This window comes from Sturnira hondurensis, unplaced genomic scaffold (genome assembly GCF_014824575.4).
Source record: "Sturnira hondurensis isolate 20B ecotype Veracruz unplaced genomic scaffold, ASM1482457v3 Scaffold0004474, whole genome shotgun sequence".
Taxonomy (NCBI): domain Eukaryota; kingdom Metazoa; phylum Chordata; class Mammalia; order Chiroptera; family Phyllostomidae; genus Sturnira; species Sturnira hondurensis.
The window spans coordinates 2910264-2936266 of record NW_028077105.1 but is presented as its reverse complement, the minus strand read 5'-3'; positions in this window follow the sequence as shown (position 1 = coordinate 2936266).

Here is a 26003-nt window from a genome sequence, read left to right as displayed (position 1 = left end):
CACCCGGGGTAGCAGCATTGACCCAGTGAGGGTGCAGGGCAGGCTGACCGCAGTCACATATTTGTGCGCAGATAAACCAGAAGAGAAGTGAGCAGTGAGACAGACTGCGCAGGCCCCAGCGGGTGAACCCAGTGAGTGCACAAGGCAGTGGGCTGACCTCGGTTGCACATTTGAGCTCAGCGGGAAGGATCGCATGGCCCCCGGCAGCGGCAGTCGGAGGTAGCAGAGGGGACAGCCATTGCTTTCCTTTGGCCCCGCCCCCACATACAGCATCACAACCCAGGGACTTAGTTGCCCCGCCCTGGTGAACACCTAGGGCTATGCTCCTCATATGTAACAGGCACGAACAGTCCAAAATATGGCTCAAGAAGAACTCAAAGTCCCAGAGCTGATAACTCTAAGTGACAAAGAAATAGTGAACCTCTCGGATGCACAGTTCAAAATACCGGTGATCAGGATGCTCACAGAACTGGTTGATTATAGTCACAAATTAGAGGAACATATGAAGGCTAAACTAATTGAAATGAAGGGAAATGCACAGGAAACCAATAGTGATGAAAATGAAACTGGGACTCAAATCAATGGAGTGGACCAGAAGGAAGAACAAAACATCCAACCAGAAAAGAATGAAGAAACGAGAATTCAAAAAAAATGAGGAGAGGCTTAGGAACCTCCAGGACATCTTTAAACGTTCCAACATCCGGATTATAGGGGTACCAGAAGGGGGAAAGAAACAGCCACGAGTGGAAAACTTATTGGAACAAATAATAAAGGAGAACTTCCCCAGTCTGGCAAAGGAAATAGACTTCCAGGAAATCCAGGAAGCTCAGAGAGTCCCAAAGAACTTGGACCCAAGGAGGAACACACCAAGGCACATCATAATTACATTAGCCATGATGAAAATGAAGGAGAGAATCCTAGAAGCAACAAGAGACAAGGGGACAGTCACCTACAAAGGAGTGCCCATCAGACTGTCAGCGGATTTCTCAAGAGACCTTCCAGGCAAGAAGGGGCTGGAAAGAAGTATTCCAAGTCATGAAATCCAAAGACCTACAGCCAAGATTGCTTTATCCAGCAAAACTTTCATTTAGAATGGAAGGACAGATAAAGTGCTTCTCAGATAAGATGAAATTCAAGGAGTTCATCATCACCAAGCCCTTATTATATGAAATGTTAAAGGGACTTATATAAGAAAAAGAAGATAAAAATATGAACAGTGAAAGGACAGCACACTCACAGTTATTAGCAACCACACCTAAAACAAAAGCAAACCAAGAGGACAGCTAGATCAGGAGTGGAACCATAGAAATGAAGAACACATGGAAGGTTAGCAACAGTGGAGTGGGAGGAGGAAAGGGAGGAGAAGGTACAAAAAATAGCATAAACAGTAGGTAGAAAATAGATAGGGGGGAGGGCAAGAATAGTGGGGGAAATATAGAATCTAAAGAACTTGACTCTGGCTGGTGTAGCTCAGTGGATTGAGCGCGGGCCTGCGAACCAGACGATTGTGGTTCGATTCCCAGTCAGGGCACATGCTTGGGTTGCAGGCCAGTCCCCAGCAGGGGCCAGTCCCCAGCAGGGGAGGCATGAGAAGCAACCATACATTGATGTTTCTCTTCCTCTCTCCTTCCCTTCCTCTCTAAAGATAAATAAATAAAATAATTAAAAAAATAATATAAAATCCATTCTTTAAAAAAAAAGAACTTGAGCCTGTGAACCAGATGATCGCAGTTCGATTCCCAGTCAGGGCACATTCCTGGGTTGCAGGCCAGTTTCTGGCAGGGGCCAGTTCCCTGCAGGGGATGCACAAGAAGCAACCATACATTGATGTTTCCTTCCTCTCTCCTTCCCTTCCCCTCTAAAGGTAAATAAATAAAATATTTTAAAAAAATAAAATAAAAAAATAAAAAATAAAAAAAAAGAACTTGAGACATGTGGTCATAAACTAAAGGGGGGAATGGTGGGGGAGGGGTTGTGCAGGGTGGAGGGGAATGAAGGGGGGAATAGAACAACTGTAATGGTATAATCAATAAAATATATATTTAAAAAGATAATACAGCATGAAAAAAAGAGTCCATATGTAGAAGAGCTTGGAAAATAGATACTTTAAAGATGAAAGTATTATCATGAAAAGAAAATATAAGAGGAAAGAAACAAAAAACAGGAAGTGTCTGTGTGCTGGGTTCCAGGGACTTCCCACAGATCATCTTACACCCGTGCTGTGAGGCGGGTATTGTTATCCCTGTTCGAAGCCTGAGGACACTCTGGCGGTGACAGGTTAGGTAACCTCTTGATGTCACTGAGGGAAAAGTCTCTGAGCCACAGTTCGAAACTGGCTTCCTGAATTCCCGGCTCCGCCTTCTTTTCACTGCACCAGAGCCAACTCGCGGTTAGTTGGGTTGGGTCTGTGGAGACTGGTTTACTACTGTGAATTTTCCTGTTTGCCCCCGCTCCTGTCTCTGGCCCAGTCATCTCTGGCAGTGTCCCTTGAAATAGTCGGGAGGCAATGGATTATAATTTAAAGTTAATTCCTTTTGGCACTTCACCTTGTTTCCCATTTTTGTTTTAGATCAAGAAATCTGAACCTGAAAACGCATGGTATCACCGCTGGTTTTATATGTATAAAACGCACACATATGTATTATATCTGATTTTAATCTTTAGAAGGAAGACATTGGTTTGAAGATACATCTCGCAGGTCAGTTCCAGGAGGTCAGGAGGTGCAAATGAGCTGAACTATTGATCCAGTTGAGATAGTTTGATGAGCACATGCTTGTGTATGGACCTATCATGTGGTTCATCTCCATAAAACTCCAAGCTATATGGGTTTGAAAGCACTAACTCATGTCTTAGGAACACCCCACGCAGATTATTATAATTCTTGTTGCGCCGCCCAAACATCTGCTTACCTACAGGAATTACAATCAGACCAAATGGCCCCCTCAAATCCAGGCTCAGGAAAGAAATACGAGAATACCTGAGTCTTTTTCTGTTTTGTTGAAGCAGCACTTTTTGCCTACACCTTACCCAGCATAATAATAAAAAGGATGTTAATTTGTGGTTTTGCTTGCATCAAATTGACCAGAGTGAAGAAATGAACAGTTGTCTCCCCTCTGCCTTGTTATTCTGTGCGAACATATCAGTGATCTCGCGCAGCAAGCCTGTGAGTTGATGATACTTAAATGTTTGCTGCCTTGTGTGCTGTCGGGTTGTCTACTGAGCTGCAGTTTGCAGCCTTAGCTAAACAACAGGGAAAAATACACAGCAGCCCAAGGGGGCCACCTAGTCATGCTTTGGAGGCAGAGAGGGAAAGTGTGCGGCAGAACGACCAGATTCCCTTTATCTTCCTCCTTCCCTGATAATCAAATTAATTTTTTAATGCGTCTTGGAACTGAGTGGTAAGTGCACACCCAGTGCATTCTACGAAAGCACTTGTATGACCTTGAGGATGTCGTAATGAGTTCTACCACACTGAGATTTCCCAGCAAATCGTAATGATCAAATATTAGTTTCTCAGCAGCATGCAAACGATATAAAATACCAAGTTTTAATTCCTCCTATCCTATTCTTTTCCTCATATGACCATACAACTCTGCCTAGATATAAAATCTGGGTGGGTGGAGTCCATTTGGTATAGGAACTACATTTTGTTCTTCCCAGGTGGCTCAGTTGATTGGAGTGTCATCTCACACACAAAAAATGTTGTGGGTTTGATTCCTGGTCAGGGCACCTACTTAGGTTGCAGTTCAGTCCCTGGTCCGGTCACATACAGGAGACAACTGATTGATGTTTCTTTCGCATCAATGTTTTTCTCTCTTTCTCTCTCTCCCTCCCTCTCTTTCCCTTTCTCTCTCTCTAAAATTCTAATATGTGTTTTGATAAATGCATATTCTTGGGTGAGGATTAAAAAAAAAGAACTACATTTTTTTCTCTCTGAAAATATGGGTGCACTATTGCAATGCACATGAAAGAAATGTCACGATCTAATGCCTCTGTGAATTAATTACCTCCTGGTTCATGGCCAATTACACACTTAACCTTCAGGGCCATAGGAAAACCAGACGAGGCAGTGTAAATCCATCCTCACTTTGCTAAAACAACCAAACCTCAGAAAGATCCCTTTCTTCCCTCTCTCCCTTCTTTCCTAACTTCCACGGATATTTTATTGACGCATCCATTCTAAGTGCTGGCACTGCGCTAGTCTGGACACAGCAATGCACACGGAGACACGGTCCTTTTTCTTAGGAAGATCGCACTCTGGTGGGTAAGAGAGACATTAAGCAGATAATGTTACCAAGAACCACAGGATTGTAATTGTGGTGAGTGCTATGTTTGAAAATTTCTGGATACTGGGGGCAGGGGGAAATGTGAAAGTATGATTTTTATTAGTATTTTTTAGTTAAAATATAACTGATAAAATACAAATGTAATTGTAACATCGTATTAGTTCCAAGTGTACAACGTACTTACTCAGTATAGGGGTGTATTGCGAAATGATCAGCACACTAAGTCTAGTTCATGTCCACCCCATACAGCATTTCCTGAAACGAGATGATTTTCATTGTTACTTTGCATCTGAAAGAAACACTCTGGGATTCGGAAGGCCATTTCTCATCACTTCCTTCTCTGTTCTTCTGGACCAGTTTCAGCAATTGCTCGTTGGTGTTTCAAGTTAGTGCAATTTTATGGGGGAAGTAGACATAGTTCTAATGTCTTTGCTTAGTCCAAAAAATATCATATATCCTCAAAAAATGACATTTTAAATATCATTTCTTATGCTTTTATTCTATTTTGCTTAGACATACTTTTAATGACCTGCTGAGGTGCCTGTATTTTTTTCAAGTACTATTAACTTCCAGCTGAAGACAGAAGTCTGTTTTTTAACTGAAGCTCAAAGAACTTCAAAGAGTTTTGTTCTCTAAACAAACAATGCTGGTAGGTAACTAGGGTGGGCTGCAGGGAGAATGGAGGAGAGAGGCCTGCTGGTGCTGGGGCCTCCCAGTGCCTGTAAAAGTGAGGAAGGAGTTGGCGCGAACCCCAGGGCCCAGAATGGTGCAGTGAAATTCTGCTGCTCCGAAGTTTGGCTTTGAAGCATTGCTATGGGATTTATCAGTTGATTTTTCTTCTTCTTAGTTTACTTATAGAAATTTTCCAAAAGATGTATTCTGTGAGTACTTATTCCATGGGATGTTACATGGGGAAAAAACCCACAAACGCTATCCATGCTCAAATACATTTCTTTACTGCCAGTCTCCTCAGAAATTTAAAAATTGAGGCCGCATTGTACATTAACAAGAGAGGAATCAGGCAGTATATATTCCGATTTATTTGATGATGAACCTCTTTTTAAAAAATAGAACATCTTCCAGGAATACTGTTGCTTGCAATGAAATTTGGGAAACACAGGCTTAGATTATTTACTAAATTAATTTATTCTCTTGGGGATACCAATGGATGGAAAACAAGATGTTTCATAACATATATAGAATAGTAAAGAATAAAATGAGTTGGTTAGTAAAGTGAGGCTGTAGAGATTTCAGAAAATGGCTAATTTATATAGGCAAAGTCATTGAGACTGGTCAGCAGTGTTGTCTAATTTCACAGTGGAGAGGTGAGGGTGGGCACCAGTGTAGGTTCTACACACTGTGAGGTCTGGCAGTAGCAATTTCTTGCTAGGTATTTTAGGATCGGGTATGTAAGGTTAGAAGCAACTTTGTTTCATTGCTTTTAACCCCAGAGTCGATTTTTGAAAATTTTAGATTCACTCATTTGATTTAAAATGTCACTATTTTGTGGTATTTCCATCCTTCTTTTACTCAAAATTAATTTCCTGGTTTGCACATGGCTTCACTGGAGATGAATAAAAGTGAAATATAACTGAATGCTGCATGATTTCATAACTCTATAAAAACATATCGACCAGTTTGAATTGGCCTATGAAGAACCCTTGCTATTTATTTCAGTACCAGCTTTTCTAATTATTCCAGTTCCTGTGTCCAGTGGGACTTCATGGGGTCTCTTTGGATTCTAACACATGTTGTAATTCAATGCCAAATTCCATTTCCTCATTTACTGATAGAGAAAAAGAGCACAGTTTTTCTCTCTGGCATCTGAAAACAAAGTTTGCCTTTTCTAAAACTCGATTCTTAAATCTGTCTTTATCATCTTTTAACTCATGTAGTAAAACACCTTTACTAAACAGATAAAGTAAAAACACATTTCAGGTAGGTAGAACTGTCCCTATTTGAAGTTAAAAAGGGGGTCCCGGCTCACATTCCAGAGTGAAGGTGGGGAGTTTTTGAGACAGGAGAATTGAGAGGAATGAGTTTTGATTTAGACATCAAAATTTGAAATGCAACTAATGTGTTCAAATAGAAATGTTTTTAAAAATGAACATGCTCTAAAATTCTTGGTCATAAAGTATACCAGATTAACAAATCATTATAAAGTAGTTTCAACTAGTGACCCTTTGTCTGAGCATTAGATACTAATGAGAGAGAAGTGGAGCCTAAGACCACCTCTGTCCTAGGGTGTCCTCGTATCAATCCTGCTCACAGGACATGCCTCCTCAGTGCCAGACTGGTTTTCGAAGTCAGCTTGAAAGTGAGATTTCTTCCTCTTATTTATTTGTTTATTTACAATGATTATCTATCAGTAGAATGTAATTATGATTATAATATTTTAACTTTGAAAATATAAAGAATGGGTCAGACATTTATTCAACAATTATGGATGGTTGGATATCATATACACAGTGCTCTCTTCATTTTTCTCTGTCCACTGAGCCCCAGAAACATCTCCGTAGAGAGGACCTCCTCTTGGCGCTGGGATAGTCAGGTGGCTGTGTGAGCAGATAGGTTAGGTCTTTGGCTTGGGAGAGCTGTAGTTCACAGAAGATGAGGGCTCAGCTATTGGATATGATCATTCATTCATTCGTTCGTTTATTCAGTGTAGACTGAGCACCAACTGTATGCCAGGCAGTGCGTTTGCGGTGTCAGAGCCCTGAACAATGCTAAGTCAAGCTTAGGTTGAAATTGCTATTCGATGCCTGGATGTTGCCTACAGGGTGGCTTAGAATAGGCAGAGGGTTTCATAATAATGACTCCAACTTCTTCCAGTTCTCTTCTATTTCTGGGGCTTCCAGTTGAAGAGCTAGTACTTTCTGCTCTGGGTACTCATTCAATTAAACTGGGATTGTAGTTGCAGTAGTTCATGGGCAATTTAGGATAATGCTATTTCCTATGGTTGTTGAAACATTATACTTTAGGAAGAGCTCTCAGGAGCTAATTAATTGAACCCACAGAACTCTGTAAGGTAGAAGGCTGTGACCTGCATTTTCACATATGCTGAATCACATATGCAGTACAGAAGAGGAGTATCTGACCCGGTGACCATTCTCATTTCTTTCCCCCATTTGCCTTCTCAAGGCTTAGAGAAGGGATCAGCAAACCGTAGCCTGTGGAGCAAATCTAGTTCCTGGGCATAATCCAGTTGTTTCTGATTCATCCAAGAGCTAAGAATAACATTCGTATTTTTAAAGGATTGTAAAAACAAGGAACAATATGCAACAGAGATGGTAGGTGGTCTGCAAAGCCCAGAACATTTCCTTTCTTGCTGTCTTAGTCCATTCAGGCTGCTGCAACAGAACACCACAGACAGGGTTGTGTTCTCACAGTTTTGGAGGCTGGAAGTCCAAGATCAGAGTGCTAACACAGTTGCGTGAGGGTTCTCTCCCCAGCGGCAGATGTCTCCTTGTGTCCTCACGTGGTGGAAGAAGGGGTGAGCTAGCTTTCAGGGTCTCCTTTGTAAGGGCACTGACCCCATTCGTGAGGGCACCACCTCCATGACTAGTCACCTCCCAAAGGCCCCACTTCCTAACATCATCACCATGGGCATTAGATTTTCAACAGATGGATTTTGTGGGAAAGAGGGACACAAATATCCAGGCCATATAGCCCTGGCCTGTGACAAAAATGTTTGCCAACCCTTGACTTAGTGGCTTATGTATGGGTCTTCATGCTGTCTAAAGACTACCAGTATAACTCATTAATAAGAATTCAAAAACTTGTCAAAATTCTTACAATTTACACTTAAAAACAAAGCATTCTGGGCTCACTCACGACTATGAAGAACACCAGCTTGAAAATGGGTTTTGCGAGGCCCTGGGCCCGTCACACGTCAGAGCCAGCTTGTAAGAGCTGACTGCACACATCTTCCTGGCTCTGGGGTCAGTGCTGTGAACTTGGTGGCTTGATGCTGACCTTGGTGGAAATAATCGCACCACAGAAATCAGCCAGATCTACCAATTGGGGTCTTTTCTCTCCAAAAAGCTGATTTTAGGTATTTACTGGTACACCACTGAATGTATGTTATTTGTTGTGTGAAGTCATTTACAACCCAAATCGATGTATTTATTCTAGTAATGAAGAGATTTTTTTTAATTTCATAGGAGCTAATTTGTGACATGGTATTGATAAGTTTTCTTCAAACCCCAAACCAAGAGCACATATGAATACCTATCATCCGTATAAGGGGAATAATAAAATTATGGAAACTACATTATTGGGTTGTTGTGAGAATGAAATGTGGATATTTGTAAATTTTCAGGAAATTTTCAAATTTAAAACATTTAAAGCAGTGCCAAAACATGCTAATTATTCCATCACTGTTAGCTTTTGTACATCCATATCTGGATTGTAGCTCAGTGGAACCAAACACGTTCGGACAAATCCCATCCAGGCCCCATCTGGAGGGGCCTGGACTTTGGACTTGGAGGGAGAAGAAGGGACCTCTTGTCCTGCCCTTTACCACTTTGCATCTCAGGCAAGTCCTCCACCTCAGCAAGCCTGACTTTTTCATCAGAAAAAAAGCTCCTCGCACCCACCTGGCTGGTGGGTGGGAGGAAGAGACAAGACGATAAATGGGAAGGTGCTTCACTACTGGTGGCACAGCACCAACATCAGGTATTATTATCTCACAACACGACCTTGAAATGTGTTCGGTAAGACGCAGGCTGACATTCTATTGAAAAGAAGAAATAAATGAGTCACACTTTCCTTTGCCTCCCACCCTCTTCTGTCAGAAGTGGTGAATCACTGCCAAAAATGTAAATGAGACTTTCATAAAGATTCATACGAAAGGCTTTATTCCACTTGCGGGAGTGTCGGTGGCTCTCTGAGTTAGAGCTAAATTATTGACTGGAAACCCAATACTGTAGAAAATACCCATAAATCTATCTAATAGAGTTCATCTATTTTTCTATTATGTAAAATACTTATCCTCCTTTGAAAATGCAAGTTGTGCTATGCGCTTACAAAAATGGATTTATGTTTATACAATTTTATTACTATTGCAGAGGTTTGTGGAGAAATTTGTTGTGAGGTACTATCTACATGAAACATAATTCATGAGTGAATTAAAATGATGTTTTAAATAATAAAATATCTAGAAACCATGCAATCACCAGAGGTGATTTTTATGGTGTAAGATGGGGTTGGGAGAAAGCAATGCTTCCTCTTGTTCACATTTGTTACTGACTCTCTAGAGCCTTGCTATTCAAACTTTAATGCACACACGAATCACCTCCGGATCCTATTAAAATGCCGATTCCATTGCCGTAAGTGGGGGTCGGAAACCAATACAGTGAGTTTCTCACAGGCCCCTGGGTAGCAGGCCTGCCGCGATCCTGCAGACCACACTGTGAGTAGCGGTAGAAGCTGTGCACTCCTTAGTAGGAGGAAAAATATTCTTTGAGCCTCTGCTGATTGACCGCAGCTTCTATTCAGGCTGCCGGTTGTTGATGTCATCAAGAGATGATGCCCCTCTTTTTACATAATTTCTAACCTAGTTGAAAAAGCAAACAAAAAGGCAAATGTTGAAGTAAAGGTAATACCTTCGTTGCTGATGAGAGTTTAAAATGGAGGGTGTAGCGTCTCATGAGAGCCGAATGGGCATGCTATGAATCATAGGTTCATAGTACCGTGGCCACCTGCCGGCGCGACGCTGGGGGGTGGCAGGCTCCTGGGAGCGAAAAGCAGAGCTGAGCTCCTGCTCTCTCCGACCAGCTCACTCCCAGGAGGGAGAAAGGCAGAGTAGGGTTGAGAATGTCTGATTATCCTTCCCAGACTGACCGGCAAAGTAGTCGAAACAGCACTTTTCAACTGGTGTGCTGCAAGCATTTTTAAAATATGCAACACCTGGCTGCGTAGTCAGGGCACTGACCTCTTTTCCCTTAGATGGTCCAATGAGAAAATGACAAGAGCCATCACAACAATAGCTGTCTGGTGTGACGGAATCAAAATTATGACTTTTTTTTGGTCAGATCAGAAAAAAAGTATTTTTTTGGTGTGCCCCGGAATTGTGGTGATTAATTTACGTGTGCCGTGAGATGAAAAGGGCTAAAAATTGCTGGGTTAAAGGGGTAGAGAGCGGCCTGGAGTTACAGCCCTTTTCACAGGAAGTGAACACTCAAGAGGACAGAAGAAAGTTCCCACTAACATCAGGGTCTGCATCGTCTCTCTTTTTCTAAAGTGACTAATTCATTTTTCCAATTCTCTACAAGCACCTCCTTTCTTTTATTTCAGAGTGCCCATAAAAGTTCAGACCGTGACTCAACAGTTGAATTCTGTAAGTTCCACTCAGTACTGTTGATTAGGGAAGGGGCGCCGGGCAGGCCTGCGTGGTCTCCCTGTGAGTTGAAGGAGAGTGGACGAGACACAGGACCGGGGGTTCTGGGCAGAACGGAGTGAAGACACTCGAAGAGAGAAAACTGCAGGCACAGATCCCTTACCAACCTAGGTGTAAAAATCCTTAACAAAATACTAGCAGGTTGAATTTAGCAACATATTAAAAGGGTTAAACACCATGACCAAATGCATTTTATTCCTGTAACGCTAGGATGTTCCAATATACGAAAATGTGTTCATGTAATACAGGCCTACCTAGGACATATTGTAGGTTCCGTTTCAGACCACTGCAATAAACAGAAGATTTCGATAAAGTGAGTGTGATCTTTTTACTGGTGGAGGATCTTGCCTTCAATCTGTAGAAAATGCAGTATCAGTGCAGCGCAATAGAGTGAAGCTCAGTAAAGTGAGGTCTTCCTGTAACCACATTAACAGCATAAAGAAAAAACCCACACAATGATCTCAATGGATGCAGAAAAAGCATTCGACAAAATTCAATGTCCTTGAATGATAAAACCACTCAATAAACTAGGAGTAGAAGGAAACTATCTCATCGTAATAAAAACTCTCTCATATATGGGAGAACTCATAGCAAATATCATACTCAATTGTGAAAGGCTGAAAGCTTTTCCTGTAAGATCAGGAACGAGACAGGAGTGCTCACGCTTACGGCTTTTATTAGCCAGAGGGATTAAGCAGTAAAAATCGATAAAAGGTATCCAAGTTGGAAAGAAAGAATGAAAATGATCTCTGTTCTCAGGGCTGTGAGAGGGGGTTGGTCTCATGCCTCTCTTCTTGCTTCCCGTGGTTTGTCGGCAATCTCCGGTGTTCCTTGGGGGCAGTGTCTCCCCCCGCCCCACCGTGTGTGTCTGTCTCTTCACATGGTGTTTTTTTAATAGGCCATGCTCTTACTGGATTAGGGACCCACCCTTCTGCAGCATAACACCCATCTTGACTAATTACATGTGCAATGACCCTATTTCCAAATAAGATCATATGCTGAGATACTGGTTAAAACTTCAACACGTGAATATTTTGTGGACACAGTTCAACCCATAACAACTTTTTCACTCCTCAGTGTCTTAGTTTCACCCATGAAACAGGGCTATTAATAATACTCACACTGTGGGGTTGGTGTAAAGATTCAGTCATTGGAACATGTGAAGCATTTGAGGTGTCCTGTTCCCAATGCACGGGGAGCGACTGGCAGGTGTGTCAGCCATCACCCTTGTTCTCTGGCACGACATGTGCAGATGCTGCCTCCGTTCTGTTCTGGATTTACAGCCCCACACCCCTCCCCTCCAGACACCACCTGGAGTTTTTACCCACTCACATCCAATAATTCAGAGCACGGGATGCTAAGTACAAAAGTTTGGAGTGGGTGAGATTTCTGTATGCCAGGCAGTTGTGGAAACCTTCATGGAGATGTTAGCAGACCTTGAAGATGGGGAGGAAGAGGTGAATTCTCTTTTTCAAAATCCCTTTTTTATGCATTTGATTTGGGAGAAAATACTGCTCCTTGAACTTCAGTTTCTTATCTGTAAAATAGGGACAATGCAAGTTTTGCAATGATTAAATGAGACAATTTAGAAAAAAATGAGACAATTTAGGTTAAATACCATCAGATGCCCCAAATATAATAGTTGCTCAGTGAACAGAAACAGACGACACACAGAAGTTGGGCTGTGGGCAAAGGCATGGGCAAATCATTGAGAAGTGCACTGTGGCTTTCAAGCAGAGAAAAGCTTGGCTTATTAGCTCAGTAATTCCACATTCAAGTCCAATGACAATCAGCTTCCTGATGATGACGCAGGAGCATGGGGAACCTACTCCACAGAGTTCTTTCTGGCAACTGCTGCTTAGCCCTCCAAAGAAACTGGTTTAAGTTCAAGACTGCACCTTGAAATGTAGCCACAGGAGGTCAGTAGCGTGCCACGTGGCTACGAAGAGGTAAAAAACTGAGCTCCCTCTGCTATTTTTAATCTACAAATTCCTTATTCTGAACCAGCAGTGCCTTATTCCTTCCATACACTCAGATAAATTGACAGCTTAGCTTGAAGAAAGCATGTTTGCCCCTTATGAACTAAAATAGGCCCTGACCTCTTTTTAAGATTCATGCACTATGATACCATTGTGTTTGAAAGAAGGGCATGTTCATTAAACCTATGTTTTGGTTCACACCCTTGTGTTATCCTATATCTCATATTTAGATCACAACTTTTCAAAGAAAATACACTCACACATATCATTAGAATTAAGTAAGCAAAATTTCATGTTTCTTTGCTATTTGGGATGGCACTTGAGTATCTTGGCTCTTATTATTATGGACCATGGCATTATCTCCTTGAGCCCCAATTTCTAATCGTTACAATGGAGATTATCCCATTATTTTCATAATTAAGTGAGACAGGGTAGGTAAAGTGCCTAACATAAAGCTGTGAACAGTTTGTCGCTCTGAACGCCAGTGTTCTTCCTATTAGGGGAGAATCTAAAGGTAAACGGGAGACTGGGCTTGTGGAGCCCAGTGGAGGTCAAAGGGAGACAGTTCCTTCTCTCTGTGTGACCTCTGGCTGTTAGAGCGTGCGCAGTAAAATCGGAAGCCTTACAAAATCTCCGCAGTGCCCCATTATATAAAACCAAGTTTATGCTTTTTGCATCATTGATATTTAGAAGCCACTCGGTGGGCCAAGTTGGCACCTATGTTTTGAAGAGTGTGAAGAAACAGCTGTGACCACATTTATAGTATTCCATTCAATAATATGTTTCAAATTCAAGCTGTGTAATTTCACATTTGCGTGTTTACTGATGCATTTGCACACAGAGGGCCTAAATAAAATTAAAATGAAATAAAAATGATGGGGAAAAGGAGGCAGCTCATTTCCCTCATCTCCTTTGCATTTTCAAAACCAGCTCTCTCAACTGAATGCTTTTACCTGATGGTTCTTACCCTCTAATTCTTTTTTTTTCCTCTAATTCTTAAATAATTTCCAAATCACTTTAAAGTCTTAAACAACTTCTTTCTGTACCAGGCAGAGACACACCTTGCACAGCCTTTGTTTACCAACTCTGCTGTATAAATCTCTGAAATGACGTATGTGTGAAACATGGTCGAAGGGATGATGTTGCCTTTCAAAAACAACGGAAAAATGGAGGCAACAAAATCCGATAAAGAGAATACGCTGATCATTACGATGTCGTAGAAACAAACAAGTTACTTTTTCTTCCATCACTGATGTTCGTAAGTCACCAGGTGAATGATTTTGAGACCCCTTTGTTCATACCACGCTGGGTCGTAGATAAAGCGTTCCACTGGGCAACATGCTTTGGTGTCCAGGGTTAGAGTTTCGGGTTGGCCTTTTCTAGGCATACTTGCCTCTAGATACCAGACGACTTTTTGACTGAGTAAAATGATAGTGAGGAAGGCAATATTCTCCTGCAAATATTTTGGTCTTTAAAAAAAACTCTATTTGCAAGTAAAGTATTACTATTAGCATGATAATTCCTTCTTATGTTGCTTTATTTTGAATAATCTGAAGATCTTAATCTATCCCACGTCATACCAATCAGAGGCATACTTATGCACTCTTTTGAGAACTGTTTGTGTCTTTTTTCTATTTGGTGTTTGCTTTGGTGTTTTTCTTGTTGATCCCTAAGAATTCTTCATCTGTTAAGGTCATTAACTGTGTTCATTATCTGTTGCAAAAAAGAAATTCACACATTGCTTTTTGTCTTTTAAATCAGAGTATGTTAAATTTTAAGACTTAGAAAATTTAAAGTTTTATGGGGTAAAATCTATTAATCTTTTTCTATTACAACTTCTTCCATTGTTTTTATAATCTAAAACTTTTCCCCTTCCAGGCACCAGAAAAAAAATTGGTAAAGTGTTTTCTTCTAAGTTTCTTTTTGGTTTGAGTTTTTCAATTTAATGCTTTGATCAACCTAAAATTTGTTTTGATGGGCCGGGTGAGAGGATGATCAGAGTATTCTTTCGACTGTTCCACAAAGATGGGCCCATGCAACTTGGGTCCTATTAAAAATAAATGGATGAAGACATCTAAAGCAAAACAGCCAAAGGTAAGAAATCAATTAATGGATTTTCTCCTTGGAAAATGTCTTTACAAAAGAAAGAAACTTAGAAAACCTTCACGCCACCTCAGGTTAAGGCCAAGATTTTTAAAACACAGGAAAACCTGTCTCTCTTTTTTAAAATCTTAGTTATTGAAGGCATACAAAACATGACTTTTCCCTTATTCTAGAGTACCCTTTTCTGGTTCTCTGGGTATATAAAGGCTTTGAGAATTCTATATCTATACCTGTGTGTGTGTGTGTGTGTGTGTGTGTGTGTGTGTGTGTATTTCTCATTTGACTGCTACTCACTGCCTGCGCCTTGTGAAAGTGATGCTCCGGGGAAAGAGGAACTTAGAGTCGTGACACAAAGGATGCGCTGGGTTAAATCTCGGCTGTGTTGCAAGTTAAGACCTCAGGAGGGTATTATGATCGGGATTGAATTGTATACATAAATAAGTCCCCAGCCAATGCTTGATTTGAATAGATATATGGAAGTTGGGGACAGAATTGACCAGATGCTGGACCATATGATAAACACAGTGGGTCATGGCGTGGTGTAAAACCCGGGCATTTATATGGTGCAGCTGGCCATGCATAATCTTCTGCTAATTTACAAGGCAGGAGCATCTGCTCTCTCCCTGCCACTCTTTCCAATTTTCTAACAGCCTTCTCCTTGAGTCTCTGCTTTAATCAAGAAACCCCCACCCCCTGCTGCGGGAAAGACAGGGGGTCACCACCAGGGACAAGCGGCATGGCCCAGAATCATGCCTTTCAGAGGAGAAAGAAATACCAGGAAGATTCTTGGTCTCATTCTGGATAAACTCCTGTATTGGTTGGTGACATTTTGAAAATGCTCTTCTAAATGGAGCGTGTTGGCTGCCATCTGTGGATCGGGTCCCTCTCCATAAGAAGGTCCTCTCCGTCCCGGAATCTGGAAGAGGAGAATTTAGGCCAACATTAAAGCCTCCCTTTGCTTCCAGTCAGAGTTAATATTAGTTTCTGCTTATTTCGAATCAACTAGTATTACCGGGGACCACACAGGCAAAATCGAGAGGCAGAATATGATGCCCCCCTCTTCCCACAACTCCCCTCAACAAAAGACCTCTGAGAAGGCCCATCTCCTCCTCGCTGGTCTCACCATCTTTCTGCCTACTGCCTGACAGGGCAGGAAGTCATGGGTCCAGGTGGTGGCATGCCCTTCGTTACCCACTAGACTGCGCCCAGCTTTCTACCACCTTATGTTTACCGCCCCCCACCCCGATGTATTAGTTGATAGAAGCTTAGAATATTTTTATTTTAAGAGGAACTTCTACCACCTTTGAAAATTTTAATTTGATACTAAAATATTCAAAGGAACAAACATCTTAATGAAAAAATTTTGTTTTCTGGGACAGGTAGACAATAGAATTTAAAGAGAAGGACCAGTTTACTTTCAAATAATACTATTTTGGAAGAACTCCATTGGGCTACAGCTTGGAAAAGGCCTTAGTTCTTACTCTGTCTCTAGTAGCTTTGTGATATTGGTCAGCCACGTAGCCTCTCTGAGCCTGGGTTTCCAAAACTTCACAGTGGGGATAACAATCTTCAGCTTATTTTATAGAGATATGGTTTAAGATATGAGATATTAAATAAATATAAATGACTTATTATATCCATGGACATATAGGATAGTAGAACTATAAGCAATTTATCTAATCTATCTTAAGTAATACAGTTTGTCATCCAAACCACGGTACTTTTGAGGACTACACAGGACGCTGGGATAATAATGAATTGTCCTGTGAAAACCTGGACATGTCTCCTTGGCCATAAGAGGCCCAAAAGCCATATGCTCTAGTTATTCATAAAATCAGCTTTGTCCCTGAATACTATACATGTAAGAGAGAATGTATCAATTAATCAATCAATCAGTCAATAAAAACTCTTTCCACTGATATCTTGTTATGTGTTTGGGAAAACCAAGCGCATTTGAAACAATCAATGAATTTGATGACCTTCCAATATTGCCCTTTGACTTAGTGTCACCTTGCCTATTTGTAGCCACTGGAGCCTTTGGACCTCCCACCCAACAGTACTGATAATGCATAAGGAAGTGTGCCACGTGATTGAGATGATTTCTGCAATGCTTTGCACACGGTGAGCAAGGGTCAAGACAAGACTGTGACCTTGATGACCCCCTCTCACCTCCTCCTTTGCTTTACCCATTTCTCCTGGGGCTTTCTTTCATGCTGTCTCTCAATGCCCATGATCTCCCCACCACGTTCTGTTCCAACAGGAGACCATATTCACTGATGGTGCCCTGAGTTTTGATGTAATGGAGTTTTCCAAACTCCTCATGGAAATGCAGATTGGTGCAGCCACTGTGGAAAACAGTAGGGAATTTCCTCAGAAAATAATATAATAAATATATTTGCAAATAATACCTTGGACAAGGGTTTGATCTCCAAAATATGTAAAAAACTCACGTGATTCCACTCCAGGAAGACAAACAACCCAATTAAAAAATGGGCAAAGGACCTGAATAGACAATTCTCTAAGAAGGACATAGAGAGGGCCCAGAGACATATGAGAAGGTGCTGAACATCACTAGCCACCAGAGAGATGCGAATTAAAACCAGAATGAGGTACCACTTATGATGACCAGTGAGAACGGCCATCATAACAGCCAAATCAACAAACAACAAGTGCTGGTGAGGATGTGAAGGAAAGGGAACCCTAGTGCCCTGATGGTGGGAATGCAGGCTGGTGTAGCCAGTGTGGAAACAGTATGGAATTTCCTCAGAAAACTCAAAAATAAAACTGTCTTTTGACTCAATAATACCACTGCTTGGATTATACCCTAAGAATCCTGAAACTCCAATTCAAAAGATCCTCTGCACCCCAATGTTCACAGCAGCACAATTTACAGTAGCCAAGTGCTGAAGACAGCTTAAGTGCCCATCAGTAAATGAGTGGATCAAAAAACTGTGGTATATTTACACAATGGAATACTGTGCAGCAGAAAGCAAGAAGGAATTTCTACCATAACTGGAGAATACTATGCTAAGTGAAATCAGCCAGGTGGTGAAAAACAAATACCAAATGATTTCACCTATAAGTGGAACCTAATGAACAAAACAAACAAGTGAGCAAAATATAATCAGAGATTGAAATAAAGAACAAACCAACAGTGACCAGAGGGGAGGTAGGAGGGGGTAACGGGGGAAAAAGGGGACAGGTTATCAAGGAACATGTATAAAGGACACATGGACAAAGCCAAAGGTGGTAGGATTGACAGTGGGGGGTGGGGTGGGGGTGGAAATGGAGACAGTTGTACTTGAACAGCAATAAAAAAAAGAAAGAATAGAACAGAGTCAAATCCAATCTTAATTGAGGTCTTAATCTCAATTTAGCAAATAGGCTATTTTTTTCTCTGCCATGTAAGTATTTTGCATCCTTTAGCTTTTCTATAAGCACAAGGAAAGAAATTGCACAACGGAGTTCTTGAATAAGCAAAGAAAAAAAGCAAATACCCTCCAGATCATGGAAATCAGTGGTTCTCACAGGGCGGCCCTCCAACCGGCAGCAGCAGCAGCATCCGGGGACTTGTTACCGATGCAAATTACTGTCCCTGTGTTGAGCAGGAGCTAAAGAGGTGGGCACAGTGGCTTGTGTTGTGAGCCCCCCCCCCCCCCCGCGATGATTCTCGGGTAGCCTAAAGTTTCCGACCGCTGCTTCCAACCAGCCTTTTCTGGTTGTCCTTCATTTATGGACGAGGAATGCTGGCGCTCTGTTCTCTCACTTCGGGACCTTGGTTGTTGAGGTTAGGGAGGGACAGATGCCATAACCCCTAGATGATTTTGAACAGGCTGGGAAGAAAAACACGCAGTAGGCACTACTGAGGTTGGGGCATCGTGGGGTGTGGTCCTGGATTCCTTCTCCCCACTACCAGGGTGAGCAATCTTGTCTGTGTAGGTAAGGACTCAAGTTTGCCGAGGGGTCTGCTGAAGGACACGAGGCGTCTGAAGAACCACACCCTTGTGGTAAACCAGTGCCCAGTGTTGATAGTAACTCCCCACCTAAGAAATCCCCTGAGAACCCAGACGTCAAGAAGCCCCAGTTCCCTCCAGAGAAAGGCATGTTTCACTCCCGAAGAAGTTTCAGCTCTGCTTTCCGTGGTTAGTCTCTGCTTATTCTCAGGGTGGTTGGTGAAAAACTCTTCTAATTATTAATGCATAAGAATCATCTGGCGATGTAACCCAGGTTCGATCACATGTCTCCCCTGGTCACACTGGTGGGAAAGGGTGAGTGCTCAGCAGAGACTTCAGATGCTTCTCATTATGTGCAAAACCAGTGTTCCCAAGCCGCTGACCATAGTTCTCACAGTGTTTTCAACATTGAACGTACTCCCATTTATTTAATAGTCTTCATTTACTCAACTTCAAAAATATTCTTTATGTTAAAAGAGCTTTAAATTTACCAAAAATTTTGTGAAGATACTAGAGATTTCCCATATACCCCACACTTAGTTTCCCCTATTATTAACATCTTGTATTAGTAGGGTATGCTTGTCACAATTAATGAGTCAATATTGATTGATACATTATTATTACCTGAAGTCTATACTTTATTCAGATTTCCTTTGTTTTTACCTAATACCTTGTTTTCTGTTTCTGGATCCCATCCAGGATATCACATTAAATGTAGTCATCACATTTCGTTTGGGTCCTACCCAGACCTGTTGAACAGTGAATCAACACAGAATGCTGATTCTCTGGTTGCTGCTATCGCTATGAGTCTTAATACCCTTCGTTTCTGACCCAAGAGTCTTGTGTCTTCTGCCAGGGCCTAGGAACTTGCACAGGTTAACTCGGTAGCTTTCAAGAAGGGTGAAACAACAGGCCTCTAACAGTTCTCGATCTCTTGTTTCTTGTGTAGCTGAAGTACTCAAAGATGATGTGGAATATATTAAATTCATAAATACTTAAAATAATTCAATTAGGTTATAAAAATCCCTCTTAAAAGTGATTGTTAGAAGTTTCCAGCCTTATAAGCACAGTAATGAGGCTCATTAATTAAATTTAAAAAACCTCAACGAATTTGAATTTGTAGTTTTCATAAATCAAGTACCAACTGAACAAAATATTAATGTCCCCTGAGTAATTTTTTTTTCTGGCACCAAAGTCATTGTTAAGGATGTTGTACATGCTTGAGCAGAACTCACAAGTTCTTGGGTTGCATAGTCCAAAATAAGTTAAATTTAAGTTTTTAAATTGCATATTGAAGAAGACTTTTATTTTTATTTTTTAAATACATTTTATTGATTATGCTAGTACAGTTGTCCCATTTTTTTCTCCCCTTTATTCCCCTCTGCCCTGAACCCCGCCTCCCACCAACATTTCCCCACTTTAGTTCCTGTCCATGGGTCGTACATATAAATTCTTTGGCTTCTCCATTTCCCACGATTCTTAACCTCCCCTTGTCTATTTTCTGCCTGCCATTTATGCTACTTATTCTCCGTACCTTTTCCCCCATTCTCACCCATCCCCCACCCCCACTGATAACACTCCATGTGATCTCCATTTCTGTGATTCTGTTCCTGTTCTAGTTGTTTGCTTAGTTTGTTTTTGTTTTTGTTTTTAGGTTTGGTTGTTGATAGCTGTGAGTTTGTTGTCATTTTACTGTTCATAGTTTTGATCATCTTCTGTTTCTTGGATAAGTTCTTTTAACATTTTGTATGATAAGAGCTTGGTGATGATGAACCCCTTGAACTTGGCCTTGTCTGGGAAGCACTTTTTCTGCCCTTCCAGTCTAAATAATAGCTTTTCTGGATAGAGTAATCTTGGATGTAGGTCCTTGCCTTTCATGACTTGGAATACTTCTTTCCAGCCCCTTCTTGCCTGTAAGGTTTCTTTTGAGAAATCAGCTGATAATCTTATGGAAATTCCTCTGTAGGTAACTGTCTCCTTTTCTCTTGCTGCTTTTAAGATTCCCTCCTTATCTTTCATCTTGGGTAATGTAATTATGATGTGTCCTGGTGTGTGCTTCCTTGGGTCCACCTTCTTTGGGACTCTGAGCTTCCTGGACTTCCTCAATTTAGTGAATAAGACACTTAGTAAGTCCATAGGTCCAGGCCAGCCAGAAGCTTGATAGGCTAGGAGAGAAAACCTAAATCTAGATGTGGAAGGAGAAGGGAGATCTGGAACTCCAGCGGGGACAAAGCACTGCCCCCTCCATGATGTGATCACATAGAAGGTGTTCACAGGTTGCTTGCTGCTGTTGCTGAAGGAAACTCAGACTGGCAGTAGCCAGGTCAGCCTCAATCAGAGGAAGCTGGTGCTCCCAAGCCATGTATAATAATCTTCATCCCTATGGGATAGACAGCTGCTTGTGAGCACGTTGAGAAAAACTACTGTGTCTGGGAAAGAGGCTGAGTGGATCATATGTTCTCAGAGTAGGTTATCTTGTCTGTTGATTCCAGAAGTCCTACAGCTTATTTCTATTGTAAGAACATGTTTGGATCCAGCCTTGACTATGACCCCTTCCTCCTAGCTTGATGATCCCGGAGGACACCCATTTGGGATTGGAAGGTCAGGTCACGTGGTCACCTAGCATCCCATGGCCAGTCTTTGAGCCTTCTTCAGAGCTGGTAACAAGCCAATAGTTGTTTTCCAGAATCAGACCAGTTATTTGCTGAAAAGGGTAGAATTTTGCTCCCCAACCCAAAAAGCCCTGGCTGTGTCCTATTATTAGGCCTTGTCACAGACTTCCTTCTTAGTCTCTGGTCAAGCATCATTGCTGCCCATCTATTTATCTGGGATAGCCAGAGTGATCTTCCTAAAACTAAAATCTGATACAGTGTTTGCTTTTAGAAAATCATTAATTAACTCAATCACAATGCTTGAACACCATTTATGTGCCAATTCTAGGTCATGAGGAATCAGCAGAGACCAAGAGAGAGCAGCCTTGCTTGTGGCACTGCTGAGTCTAGTGGGGCCTGGGGAGCGTTAAAAAGAAAGTACACAAACAAAACAAGCAAAAAGTGTGATAATTCCAACGAGGAGAAAAACAGACTCTTGTGAAACATAGTAATATAGAGGTAGAGAGACTTCTTCTAGGAGCGGAATGAAGGGAGGCCTTCCGAGGGGACAACATCAAGCTGAAACCTGCAGGGCAAGGAGCCAGCCAAGTGACAAAAGAGGAGGGACATCCCAAGGAGAGGGAGCAGAGACTTTCCCACTCTCTCAGTCTGCAGGCTTACGAGATAAAGTCCCAGACTCCGTGCGACAAGCAAGGACCTCACAGTTTTGAACTTGCTTCATTAGCTGGGGATTATGTTCCACTAGGAGGAACAAAGACTCAATTCCAATGGCTTAAACAGGTTGGAAACTGAAACTGCTATGTGGAAATTTAGGTTCCTCGTGCTACAGTGTGAGTACCTCAAATGGGGTAATTGACTGTCTGGGGTAACTTGTTCTGACCTTCAGGAATAAATATAACTGCTCTTTCCAATGTAGTCATGCAGGAATGTGTCTGGCCCCCAAGATATTCTCTGGGGTTTTCCCAGTCCTACCATGTCCACTGGTAAATGTTGAAGAACAGCTATTGGTATTAAACTCAGATGGGGCTCCAAGGCCCCGGGAAGAAAGGTCTGGGTGGGTTGCCCATCATGCATCCTCAACAATTCCAGGGATAGAACGTGGAAGGGGTATTAGAGGAGGGAAATCATGAGTTCCTACTCCATACTTCTCATCTCCAGCTTCAGAAAGATGATGCTGGAATCTTTCCCTGGGTGTGGCTTTCTTTGCCATCAAAGGTGATAAAGTTGAAAAGTTACAATTACCAGCACCCCCTATAAAAAGTGGTGAGAAAAGGGGTAGAAAAGAAAGAAAATTAAAAAAATAAACATATATGCATATGTTTTAAACCTAAACATACATGTGTACATATATGTTTATTTTTTAAATTTCCTTTTCTCTTCTGTGCCTTTCCTCACTGCTTTCTACAGGGTGTCTTTCAGGTTTGTCCACAAAAGCACAATGAATGGGTTGTTCTGGGTCATGATAAGCAATGAGCTGAGCTGCTTGTCCTGTAGCCTGGATTGGCTAGAAAGCCAACCCCTGTTTTGGGTCAAACTTGGCGGTTTCTCAGTTTATCTAGTAAATGCTTTGGAGCGGCAAACTACAAGTCTTTTCGTTGTCCGACAAGCTCATCCTTGCCGCACTAATTGCTATGTATTACGATATTTTACAACTGAGATAGGTGTTGACTTTTAGAAGATCAAATGTCATTCTCACTAAATTATTCTCACTAGAATAAGGCAAAGAAATTCTTTCCTGTCTAGATAAAAATGATTTTCCATGGAAAAGATAACTTGAAAGGTTACAGTTTTATTGGCATGTAGGACATTAACTGCATTTGTATCTAAGTTAGCATTCTTTCTTTCAATAACTCTAAATACTTTTCCCACTCCTATAATCCTTTGAATAAACTTTTCCACTCTTCTCTTTATAATTTGAATCTTTAAAACATGCTCACTTAAAGACACACACACACACACACATATACAACCCACAATAAAACATGACTAAATACCCACCATTATGGCTAAAATTAAAAATAATAACAATACCAAGTATGTACAAGGATGTAGAACAACTAGATTTCTCTTATTGCTGGTAGAAGTGCACATGGAAACAATTGCTTTGAAAAGTGGGTTTGTTAGTAACCACTAAACCTAAACATACTTAAACCCAATGATCTACTCCTGGGTAATATATCCAATAGAAATCCATAAATATGACTACCAAAAACATTCATGAAAAGTTTGTAGAAACTTTATTTGTGATAGCTCCAAACTGGAAGCATCCCAATGTCCACAAAGGGAATAGATAAATTGTGTTACAGACATATAAAAGAAATTTATGCATTAATTAAAAAATGGACAGTTGATACACACCACCACATTGACATAGCGTCAAAAGAAAGAAGCCGCATGCAGAAAACCACACACTGTAGGATTTCATTTATATGAAGTTCAAAAACAGGGAAAACCCATCCCCAGGATAGAAATCAGGGGTGTGGCTGCCCCTGAGGGACCCTGAGAGGGAGGACTCTGCAAAGAAGCCTTCAGCCTGTTGGGGCTGTTCTGTATCTTGATCTGCAGCGCATACAGAAGACAAACCTATGTCCTTAAGACTTGAGTACTTTTGTTTATATGCTATACAAGTTTAAAAAATGGATTTGGGGTAACTCACAGGCTCTCCCCAGGGTTGTGTGGGGAAGAGAACCGGATGTGGAGGCTGTGAAGCCAGGAACTGTGTCCCAGTGAGTCACAGATTTGTCCATTAAAGACTCCTATGTTGCCCCGGGGCCACTAGAGCTTACATCTCTCAGAGCTCTAACTCTAGACTTGGGCTTCTGTCACCAAAACTGGAGCCACAGCTGTCTCTGTGCCACCTTGCCACTGCCCTGGCCAGAATGGATTAGACACAAGACTGGTCCTTTGTTGCTAAACTGGGGCCACAAAGTCTGGGGCAGGATATCATACTAGCAGAGCGGGGGTACCTGTCCCTTAGTTGCGAGAGAGGTTTGGAGACAGAGCACCTGCTACCATCTCCTAAACTGGGGGTCCCTCAAACTTAAGACAGAGATTCCAATATGAAGCATCTTGAAAGCATAACAAATGTCTGCACAAGGTAGATAATTCAATTTCTCAACAAATACTTAGAGTGTGTCCGTGGGCACTAGTCATTGTGCCATTGAAGGGAACCTTTGGATTGCTTTTCTATTAGATTGTTGTTTTTTCTCCCTTACTTGCAGGAAGGGAAGGAATTTGTGCTCATTCAGGGTGACGCTGCTCAAAAATTAAGTTTAGATCTTAAATAGTAGATTAGGTCTTTTGCTTCTAGACCAACATGAGTTCACATTTTCTTTTATAGGTTTATGAAAAGCAAGAGTAACGATCTCAACTACTTTTTCTTATAAGAGAAGGATTGATTACTTTTAATAGTGAACTTGAACCATTGCAATACTTATTAATGGCAGTAGGTTCCTGCTTGTGAAGGTCTTGGCAAACTTTCAGTATCTTGCCTCCACAGCTCCATTCTTGTCACTGTTGCAAAACTTTTGATGGCCCAGGCCCTGTGCCTTGGGGTATAGTTGCAACATCAAAAACAAGAACAAAAGTCAACTTGGAGGCTGTTGGGCTGATGAAGAGTTGACAAACAATTGTGTCTGGAAACATTCCTCTTTGCTAAAGTTAGTTTGAGAAAACAAAAAATGACAGATTAATTTCAAACAATGCAAAATATTGATTTTTTAATGTAAAGATGAAGGATAGTGGTGAAGTCAGGTATTGGCTGGAATTTAGACAGAATTACACAGCCCCGTTCTCAAAAGAGTAGAGATGACATGCAACGAGCCTATAACGGGAGATGCTCCGTGTGTGTGCACGCGTGTGTGTGTGTGTGAAGGGAGGGAGAGAACAAGGATGCTGTGAGCATTTGAAACAAGTTCTGCAGACACTATAGACGTGGTATATGGAATAGAGCCACTAGCATTGTCCTGAGTATATATTAAGGTATCGGGAAATATTTGTGGCCTGAACTTGGAGCATTCTAAAAGGACTTTCCTACCTTGAATATTATATTAATAGATTAAGAGGGAGAAATTGGCTCTTTGGTTATAGTAACCATACAGCCTTATGATTTCTGAAGAATATTTAATGGGGCCTTGATTGCTATTATGAAATGAGTACAAATAAAATTCTGCATGTCTTTCATACCAAGGTAGCTGCAATGTGAACCAAGGGATATAACCAAGATGAGAATGTGCTGGACACATAAGACCTGGGCTAACAACATCTCTGATAAAGTCCTGACCAGAACCACAGGCACATTTTTGACGGGCTTTTCTGAGGTCAAATTGCATCTGTGGAAAAACAGTTTGTAACAATGTTTCTCTCAATATTTGGAGGTTATAGTAGACATAAAAAAGTTTACTTTTGTTAATACAGCATGCAAATTATGCCACACACACTTCTTATTTTATTCTATTTGTCAAGGATCTTTTGGTTGAAAATTATAGATGTCTAGTGAAAGTGAAGCACAGAGGAAGGAAAATTACTTGCTCAAAGTCAAAGTTCAGAAGCTCGGCTAGTTTAAAAAACTATTTAGTTATTTTTAGAGAGAGGGGCAGGGAAGGAGAAAGAGGGAGAAAAACATCAGTGTGTGGTTGCCTCTCACACACTCCATGCTGGGGACCTGGCCC